At 46.8% G+C, this 10,571-nt stretch overlaps 1 long non-coding RNA gene across 1 annotated transcript; it reads left to right on the forward strand.

The window, feature by feature from the left end:
• Positions 1-1,675: 1,675 nt before the first annotated feature.
• On the forward strand, positions 1,676-9,141 carry LOC123489409. Its single transcript, XR_006660548.1, has 3 exons — positions 1,676-1,701; positions 1,793-1,985; positions 9,102-9,141. It is a non-coding gene; the product is annotated as an uncharacterized LOC123489409 (long non-coding RNA).
• Positions 9,142-10,571: the final 1,430 nt, after the last annotated feature.

Raw genomic sequence — 10,571 nt, forward strand, 5'->3', positions numbered from 1 at the left:
GTTATTATCTAAGCTGTTCTTACATTTAAGTGTTCTTGACCACAAATGTTACTTAGCACTATCATGTTTTTCCATTTAAAGCCAAAGTGATGATATTGGTTGTTCAGTTCAGATAATGTTATTTGTAGAGTTTACAGTACTATACTTTTATAACAGTATTTATCTTTGAAGGTGTTAAGATTGCTTACTGTGCTTACTGTGAAAAGATTGCTATTGTGATTGCAGTTGCATAAGGTTTGCACTGATCGGTTAGCCTAATAAGCTAACCGGATACTGCATTAGTAAGAACATGAGCACGATATGACTAAAGGCAGACTAATACCATTTGATATATCCTTATTCGATTCAAATCAAGTATTAGTCTTTTTCTGTATTTGTCTCGCTGACTTTTGTCATCCAAAGTAGATGTTTTCTAGTTGAGGAGCACATGGGCAATTGAAGAGCATGTCAAAACGTGAAGAGCCAGACTTAGTCCTGAGGCTGAGGCTATTCATTTTATTATTTCTGGAAGTGACAAGCCTTGTATAAAGTCAAATGGATCAATGACTATAAAGGTATGTTATACACACACGCTACACTTATTGGGTCATACCATATTGGGATGTCATTTGAAACACATTCAAGTCTTACACAAGTGAAAAAAATCACTGCGTACCGCTGCATTAGACACATACGGCTTTAACATCCAATTTCAGAAGTTATGTTGTGATTCTTTTGCAAGCAGTTGGGGGATGGGGAAAAATATTCAAGATTTATGAACTACACCTCCCAACTTCTATTAGAATGTGTGATATTGGTGGTAATTTCCTTGGCCAGTCGGCAGACCGTTCGCGCTATGTGTGAAAGCCGGTAATGTGATTTAAATTCAAAATGTTTTTAACATTTGATCATAACAACCCCCAACGATAAACGGAATGTAGAAGCATTTGGGTGATAAAAATTTACAATATATGTGAATGATGCGTATCAGCGTGTGTAGAACAAATACGGCACCCATTCAAGTTAACAGAACAGCGAAAATGCACCGCCGAGTACGCCTACCGACAAAGTGTTCACAACATGAGTGGGTGTGTGCGTAATCCCTGCCTGTTGTGATTTGGGATTTTTTGTGTACGCTGATGTCCTTAAATACAAAGTGTGCAATAAAGCGGTCTAAAGCGAGGAGTCAAAGGCAGACTCAGCGGTGCAAGTCACTGCAGGTCTAGTGGTGATAACTGCTGGAACCTGACCGGGGATCACATCTCTTTTTGCCCCGCTTTAACGCCATTGTTTCAGGCGTTTCCGTTTTAGCTGTAGATCTGTCATTAAATCCAACATAAAATACGTCTCTCGTGATTTCATAGTTTTCAGACCAAATTTATTTTGAATGATGTCACCTTTTTGGGTCCTTACCAGTTTGCACCCCTGCAATGGATCTTTCCCCTAAATATTAAATCATACACATTGATAAGCAGGCTAAATGGGTCTGATCAACTGCAATTCATTAACCTAATTTGAACTGTATTACTTGATACTAAGTTCTTAACTTTGTTACATCAGGACGTGGTGTATTTGCCACAGCACCAATTGAAAAGGGATCCTTTGTCCTCGAGTACCGTGGGGAGTATATATCGCAATATGAATGGGACAAGAGGCAGGGGAAGTATACGGAAAAGCAAAATGCTTTCTTGTTTGATTTGAATGGAACAATGGCTCATGGTGGTAAGTAAAACCCTATAAGACATCAGTTAATCTCTATATGTTTATATGTTTTGTGGAGAAAACGTAAATCTGTTTCCCTCTTCAATTTTAGCATAGATGCATCCTGCGAAGATGGTTCACTGGGGAGGCTGGTAAATGATGCCCACAGGTCCCCAAATTGCAAAATGAAAAAGATGATAGTCCAATGTAAACCTCATCTTTGCTTGTTTGCTATTGAAAACATCCAAGCAGAGAGTGAAATAACCTATGATTATGGATAATCTCAGTGGCCATGGCGTGCTCTGGTAAGTAAATCTGCTTTGATATATTATAATGTATAGGATCTGTCAAAGAATTATAAAATATATAAATACATGTCCCTTCTTACATGTATGTTGTCACCGCTTTATATATATATATACAGTTGAAGTCGGAAGTTTACATACACCTTAGCCAAATACATTTAAACTCAGTTTTTCACAATTCCTGTGTCACGGTTTACTAAGCCAGAACCCAGAAGCAGACCAGGACAAGGTACGTTGAGACAAAGGTGAGTGTTTATTTAATAGATTCCCGAGTGAGGCTGAATAATCCAGGGAACAGAGCGGGTGGCGTGGATGGGTTGTTGAGGGTGCAGTGGTTGGTCCGGTAATGGCTCGGCAGCCGCCGACCATCAGGCAGAGGTTGGGAGAAGGTTCCGGGTGAGAGACTGCAGATAGAAACAAACGGAGGTAAGTACACGGCAAGCCAACAAGGTGCAAAACAACAAAACTAACACTGGTAGCTCAGAGGCTGATACGCTGACAAACATACTGTTCATGGCTAACGATCCGGCAGGAACTGGATGTTAGGCCAGAGCCTAAGAAGGGTGATGATCAGGACCAGGTGTGCAGATTGCTGATGGGATGCAGGTGCGGAAATCAAGAGCGCTCCCCGGAGCGTCCCGAACCTCGGGAAACTGGAGATCACGAACAGAAACACTAGTCACCAGACAGGACCCGACTCAGACTGCCGGGATCGTTACAGTACCCCCTCCGACGAACGCCACCGGGCGGACTCCCCGGAGCGCCAGGATGGAGGCGGTAGAAGTCACTGATGAGGTCAGCATCTAGGACCTGTCGCCGCGGAATCCAACTCCTCTCTTCAGGGCCATACCCCCTCCCAGTCCACGAGATACTGGAAACCCCGGCCCCGCCGTCTGGAATCCATGATGCGACGCACCGTGTAGGCAGGACCACCTCCGATCATCCGGAGGAGGAGGAGGAGGAGGCGGAGGAGGCAACAGAGGACTGAGGAAGACAGGCTTGAGGCAGGGAGACATGAAAGGTGGGATGGACTCTGAGCGTCCCGGTAGTTTGAGTCGAACTGCCACTGGATTGATCACCTTCTCCACCACAAACGGACCAATGAACTTCGGTAACAACTTCCTAGACTCAGTCCGTAACGGAAGATCCCGTGTGGCCAACCAGACCCTATCTCCGATGGTATAGGTGGGAGGGGGATCCGGCGACGATTCGCCTGGAGCTGATACCGGTCCGAACCTCTAAGGAGTGCCTTTCTGGCCCGATGCCAGGTCCGGTGGCAACGACGAATATGGGCCTGAACAGAAGGCACTGAGAGCTCCTTCTCCTGAGAAGGGAACAGGGAGGTTGGTAGCCATACAGGCACTGGAAGGGAGACATCCCAGTGGCAGATGTAGGGAGAGTGTTGTGGGCATACTCAACCCAAGGCAACTGAGAGACCCAGGAGGTGGGGTTGGAAGAGACCAGACAGCGTAGCGTGGATTCCATCTTCTGGTTGGTCTCTCCGCCTGACCATTGGATTGGGGGTGAAAACCAGATGTGAGACTGACTGTAGCTCCAATGGCCAAACAGAAGGACTTCCAGACAGCAGAGGTAAACTGAGGGCCACGGTCGGAAACGATATCACTGGGCAACCCGTGGACCCTGAAAACCTCCCTAACCAGGATCTCGGACGTCTCCGAGGCAGAGGGAAGCTTGGCAATTGGCACAAAGTGGGCGAACTTGCTGAATCTGTCCACGATAGTCAGAACGACCGTGTTCCCCTCAGAAGCGGGCAACCCAGTGACGAAGTCCAGGGCCAGATGCGACCATGGTCGCCGGGGAATAGGAAGGGGGTGAAGTAGTCCAGAGCTGGGCCGATTGGTACTCTTATTCTGCGGCACACTGGACAGGCAGCAACAAAACCCCGAGTATCCTCGGCCATGGCAGGCCACCAAAAACGTCTGCGAAGAAACGCCATTGTCCGAGCCACGCCAGGGTGACAAGCCATCTTGCTGGCGTGGGACCATTTGAGGACAGCAGGACGAACCCGACTCAGGCACAAACAACCGACCGGGTGGACTGTTACGGGACCGGGCTGAGTCCGAAGGGCCGCCAGCACCTCCTCCTCAATCTTCCACATAACTGCTCCCACGACGCAGTTCCGGGGAGAATTGTCTCGGTCTTGGACCCACTCTCTCCTCCGTCTTGGAGAACATCCGGGACAAGGCGTCCGCCTTGCCGTTCTTAGATCCAGGTCGGAACGTCAGGGAAAACTTGAATCGTCCGAAAAACAACGCCCACCTGGCCTGACGGGAGTTGAGACGTTTAGCCGATTGCACGTAAGCAAGATTCTTGTGGTCAGTCCAGACAATAAACGGTTGCTCCGCCCCCTCCAACCAGTGGCGCCACTCCTCCAAGGCAAGTTTCACCGCGAGAAGCTCCCGGTTACCCACATCGTAATTCCTCTCCGCAGGCGAAAGGCGACGAGAGTAGTAGGCGCAGGGATGGAGTTTACTGTCCGTGGAGCATCGCTGCGACAGGATGGCGCCAACTCCCACATCAGACGCTGGTCCACTTCAACGACAACTGACGGGCCGTGTCCGGTTGAGAGAGAATCGGTGCGTTGGTGAATCGCCTCTTCAAATCCAGAAACGCTCGATCCGCCTCCGGATTCCACTTGAAGGTCCTGATACTGGAAGTCAAGGCAGTTAACGGAGCGGCCACACGGCTGTAATCCCGGATGAATCTGCGGTAGAAATTCGCAAACCCCCAAAAATCTCTGGAGCTGCAATCTCGCATCGGGCTGGACCCATTCCAGAACCGCTCTAACCTTCTCCTGGTCCATCCTAATCTCTCCCCTGGAGATGATGTACCCGAGAAAGGATGTCGGTGGGCGTGAAACTCGCACTTCTCGGCCTTCACGAACAGGCGATTCTCCAACAATCGCTGCAGAACCTGCCGGACATGCTGGACGTGGTCGGAAGGTTCCTTCGAGAAGATCAGAATGTCATCCAGGTAAACAAACACAAAGAGACCGATCATATCTCTCAGGACGTCGTTCACCATACTCTGGAATACCGCTGGAGCATTGGTCAGTCCAAACGGCATCACCTGATACTCGGTGACCCATCGGGTGTATTGAAACCCGTCAACCACTCGTCCCCCTCTCTGATCCGGGACCATGTGATACGCATTGCGAGGGTCTAGCTTGGTGAATACCGTAGCACCCTGTAAGGAGTCGAAGGCAGAACTCATCAAGGGCAGGGGATACTTGTTCTTGACCGTGATGGCATTCAACCCCCGATAATCAATACACGGTCGAAGAGAGCCATCCTTCTTACCCACAAAGAAGAATCCTGCCCCAGGGGTGATGACGAGGGACGAACGAGACCAGCCGCTAGGGACTCCTTGATGTAGGTCTCCAACGCCTCACGTTCAGGTCGGGAGATACTGTATAACCTTCCCTTGGGGTAGACAGCTCCCGGGAACAGGTTGATGGCACAATCATATGGTCGGTGGGGAGGGAGGACAGAGCCTTCTGCTTACTGAAAACTTCCCCAAATCGTGATATGTCTCGGGAACCAGGGACAAATCTGGGGGTTTAGCCTCAATCACCTGACTGGGAACCGAATGGGGGCAGGCAGTCTTGAGACAGTTAGCATGACAATCAAGGCTCCAACTCGTTACCTTGCCCGTCACCCAATCGAACGTGGGATTGTGTTCCTTCAGCCAGGGGTATCCAAGGACCAGAGGAACATGGGAAGACGGCAGAATGAAGAATGAAATCATCTCCGAATGATTCCCGACAACCGCATCTTAACCGGTTCAGTCCTCGTCGTGATACGTGCCAGACTACTGCCGTTCAGAGTGGTCGCTTCAATGGCTTCCCGCAATTGCTCCTTGGAAAGCCCCAGCTGTTCCACCAACTCGGCATCAAGAAAGCTTCCATCGGCACCTGAATCGATAAAAGCGTTAATCGCTAAGCTTTGATTCCTGTTCACAAGGGTAGCCGGAAACGGGTCTGACAGAGGTACTGAGAGGTTGAAACTGGCTCGCAAAAGTCCTCCCAACTTTAGCGAGCCGGGCAGTTTGACGACCGCCGGGAACAAGTGGAGATGTAATGTCCCGAGCGACCACAGTAGAGGCAGCAGTTGGTCTTACGTCTATGTTGACGCTCCTCCTTGGTTAACCCGTGCCGCCCCACTTGCATGGGTTCAGAATCGGGAGAGAGGTCCTCTCCACTAATCCTTTGTGGTGGAGAATGATCGACGTGTTCTGGTCCACCACCCGACCCGACTGGGAACTGAGAAGCTGATCGATTGGACGGACCCCATTGCTTCTCCCTCCTTCGTCTCGGACTCGATTATCCACCCGAATAGACAAGGCTACCAAGCTGTCCAGGTCACTAGGCTCCGGATAGGAGATCAACTCATCCTTGAGCTGCTCCGACAGACCCTGGTAAAAGGCCGCTTGCAGAGACTCCTCGTTTCCACCCACTCTCCACAGCCAACGTCTTGAACTCGATCACGAAGTCGGCCACGCTGCAGTTCCTTGGTGAAGAGAAAACAGGCGCCTAGCTGCGTCCCTCCTCGGACGGAATGGTCGAAGAGCTTCCTCATCTCGGCCGTGAACCCCCTGGTATGAAGCCATGCAGGGATCCTGTCGTTCCCCAAACGGCTGAAGCCCACTCCAGCGCTCGACCACGCAGCAACTCAATCACAAAGGCTATCCTCGCCTTGTCTGTGGCATAAGAGTAGGGCTGTAGATCGAACACTAATCCACACTGCATAAGGAAGGAACGGCATCTTCCCAGCTCCCCTCATATTTATCCGGCGCCGGAACCTTGGGCTCACGGAGGGACACAACTTCAGAAGCGGCAGGCGAGATGGGTGAAACGGTAGTGGATCCTCCACCGGACACTTGCGTTGGTTCTGGACCTCCGTCAGACCGGTAGAAAGGTTCCGAACTGACAACGCGATCTCCTGTAGTACCGTTATGATGGCCCAACATCTTCTCCTGCTGGGTAATGGCATGGCGAACAGAGTCCAGGTCCGCTGGGTTCATTACTGGCGGATCGTTCTGTCACGGTTTACTAAGCCAGAACCCAGAAGCAGACCAGGACAAGGTACGTTGAGACAAAGGTGAGTGTTTATTTAATAGATTCCCGAGTGAGGCTGAATAATCCAGGGAACAGAGCGGGTGGCGTGGATGGGTTGTTGAGGGTGCAGTGGTTGGTCCGGTAATGGCTCGGCAGCCGCCGACCATCAGGCAGAGGTTGGGAGAAGGTTCCGGGTGAGAGACTGCAGATAGAAACAAACGGGAGGTGTACACGGCAAGCCAACAAGGTGCAAAACAACAAAACTAACACTGGTAGCTCAGAGGCTGATACGCTGACAAACATACTGTTCATGGCTAACGATCCGGCAGGAACTGGATGTTAGGCCAGAGCCTAAGAAGGGTGATGATCAGGACCAGGTGTGCAGATTGCTGATGGGATGCAGGTGCGGAAATCAAGAGCGCTCCCCGGAGCGTTCGAACCTCGGGAAACTGGAGATCACGAACAGAAACACTAGTCACCAGACAGGACCCGACTCAGACTGCCGGGATCGTTACATCCTGACATTTAATCCAAGTAAAAATTCCCTGTTTTAGGTCAGTTAGGATCACCACTTTATTTTAAGAATGTGAAATGTCAGAATAATAGTAGAGAGAATTATTTATTTCAGCTTTTATTTCTTTCATAACATTCCCAGTGGGTCAGAAGTTTACATACACTCAATTAGTATTTGGTAGCATTGCCTTTAAATTGTTTAACATGGGTCAAACGTTTCGGGTAGCCTTCCACAAGCTTCCCACAATAAGTTGGGTGAATTTTGGCCGATTCCTCCTGACAGAGCTGGTGTAACTGAGTCAGGTTTGTAGGCCTCCTTGCTCGCACACGCTTTTTCAGTTCTGCCCACACATTTTCTATAGGATTGAGGTCAGGGCTTTTTGATGGCCACTCCAAAACCTTAACTTTGTTGTCCTTAAGCCATTTTGCCACAACTTTGGAAGTATGCTTGGGGTCATTGTCCATTTGGAAGACCCATTTGCGACCAAGCTTTAACTTCCTGACTGATGTCTTGAGATGTTGCTTCAATATATCCACATAATTTTCCTTCCTCATGATGCCATCTATTTTTTAAGCGCACCAGTCCCTTCTGCAGCAAAAACACCCCCACAGCATGATGCTGCCACCCCCGTGCTTCACGGTTGGGATGGTGTCCTTCGGCTTGCAAGCCTACCCCCTTTTTCCTCCAAACATATTGATGGTCATTAAGGCCAAACAGTTCTATTTTTGTTTCATCAGACCAGAGGACATTTCTCCAAAAAGTACGATCTTTGTCCCCATGTGCAGTTGCAAACCACAGTCTGGCTTTTTTATGGCGGTTTTGAAGCAGTGGCTTCTTCCTTGCTGAGCGGCCTTTCAGGTTATGTCGATATAGAACTTGTTTTACTGTGGATATAGATACTTTTGTACCTGTTTCCTCCAGCATCATCACAAGGTCCTTTGCTGTTGTTCTGGGATTGATTTGCACCTTTCGCACCAAAGTACATGCATCTCTAGGAGACAGAACGCGTCTCCTTCCTGAGCGGTATGACGGCTTCGTGGTCCCATGGTGTTTATACTTGCGTACTATTGTTTGTACAGATGAACGTGGTACCTTCAGGCGTTTGGAAATTGCTCCCAAGGATGAACCAGACTTGTGGAGATCTACAAATTTTTTTCTGAGGTCTTGGCTGATTTCTTTTGATTTTCCCATGATGTCAAGCAAAGAGGCACTGAGTTTGAAGGTAGGCCTTGAAATAAATCCACAGGTACACCTCCAATTGACTCAAATTATGTCAATTAACCTATCAGAAGCTTCTAAAGCCATGACATAATTTTCTGGAATTTTCCAAGCTGTTTAAAGGCACAGTCAACTTAGTGTATGTAAACTTCTGACCCACTGGAATTGTGATACAGGTTGGAAAATTATGGTTGAAAAACGAGTTTTAATGACTCCAACCTAAGTGTATGTAAACTTCCGACTTCAACTGTATACACTGATTAAATAGAGTATAATACAGAATATTTATTGTTGTGTTTCGTTGCAGACACCAAGTGACAAGATCCCAGCTCAAGCTTCAGCAGACCCAGAAGTGAGACAGAGATCCACTTCATCCTTCCAACAGGTTATTACACATTTATTGTAGATATTTTCTATTTAAATTAAATTGTTGTCTCAGTTCATGCCAAAATATGAATTAAATGGCTTTTTACTGTATTACAACCAACCTTTTGTGTAAAATGTTCACAATATCAAAATTCCCATAACTTCTTTCAATATCATAGCATAAACAAAATTAGCCCGACCATTTGACAGAACTAACCGCCCCTCAAAACATAAAATTAATCTTTATTCTCTCTAATGCCTATGTTTTTGTATTTTTGGGGCAATGTTTTTGCCCATTTAACATATTTCTTATCAATTTGCGTGATTTAATTTATATGGCAGTTAACCATTTACATTACTTTTAAGGTTGTGAGCTTTCTTTTACAACAAAAGGATAACTCAAAGTCAGGAACCTTGACTCTAGATGTGTTCAGTCGTCAAGTCCTCATTTGGTACTAAGGCTGTTCAAGACGTAAATGTGTTTCAGATGACGTCCCGATATGGTATGACCCAACCAGAGTAGAGTGTGTGTGTTACACGGTCCTCATATTGTTGGTTAGCAGATATTGTACAGTTTTAAGAATTTCTATAGAGTCTTGCATAAAAAGCCCAGATCCACATATGAATTATCTTTCCTAACATCTGTGGTCAATGCAGCCCTTGACCTCAGCAATGAGTCTCACCCCAAAGGTGATTATGATAGACAGGTGGTAGGAATATATTGTGACTGAACTGAGTATGATCATTAGTTTACTAAATAGATATGATCTATATTATAAAACACAATATTTCTGACATGTTATTGTTGTATTTCGTTGCAGACACCAAGTGACAAGATCCCAGCTCAACCTTCAGCAGACCCAGAAGTGAGACAGAGATCCACTTCATCCTTCCAACAGGTTATTACATATTTATTGTAGATCTTTTCTATTTAAATTAAATTGTTGTCTCAGTTCATTCCAAAATATGAATTAAATGGCTTTTTACTGTATTACAACCAACCTTTTGTGTAAAATGTTCACAAAATCAACATTCCCATAACTTGTTTCAATATCATAGCGTAAACAAAATTAGCCCGACCATTTGACAGAACTAACCGCCCCTCAAAACATAAAATTAATCTTTATTCTCTCTAATGCCTATGTTTTTGTATTTTTGGGGCAATGTTTTTGCCCATTTAACATATTTCTTATCAATTTGCGTGATTTAATTCATATGGCAGTTGATCCATTTACATTACTTTTAAGGTTGTGAGCTTTCTTTGACAACAAAAGGATAACTCAAAGTCAGGAACCTTGACTCTAGATGTGTTCAGTCGTCAAGTCCTCATTTTGTAATTAGGCTGTTCAAGACGTAAATGTCTTTCAGATGACGTCCCGATATGGTATGACCCAACCAGAGTAGAATGTGT

Source organism: Coregonus clupeaformis, unplaced genomic scaffold (genome assembly GCF_020615455.1).
Source record: "Coregonus clupeaformis isolate EN_2021a unplaced genomic scaffold, ASM2061545v1 scaf3008, whole genome shotgun sequence".
Classification (NCBI taxonomy): Eukaryota; Metazoa; Chordata; class Actinopteri; order Salmoniformes; family Salmonidae; genus Coregonus; species Coregonus clupeaformis.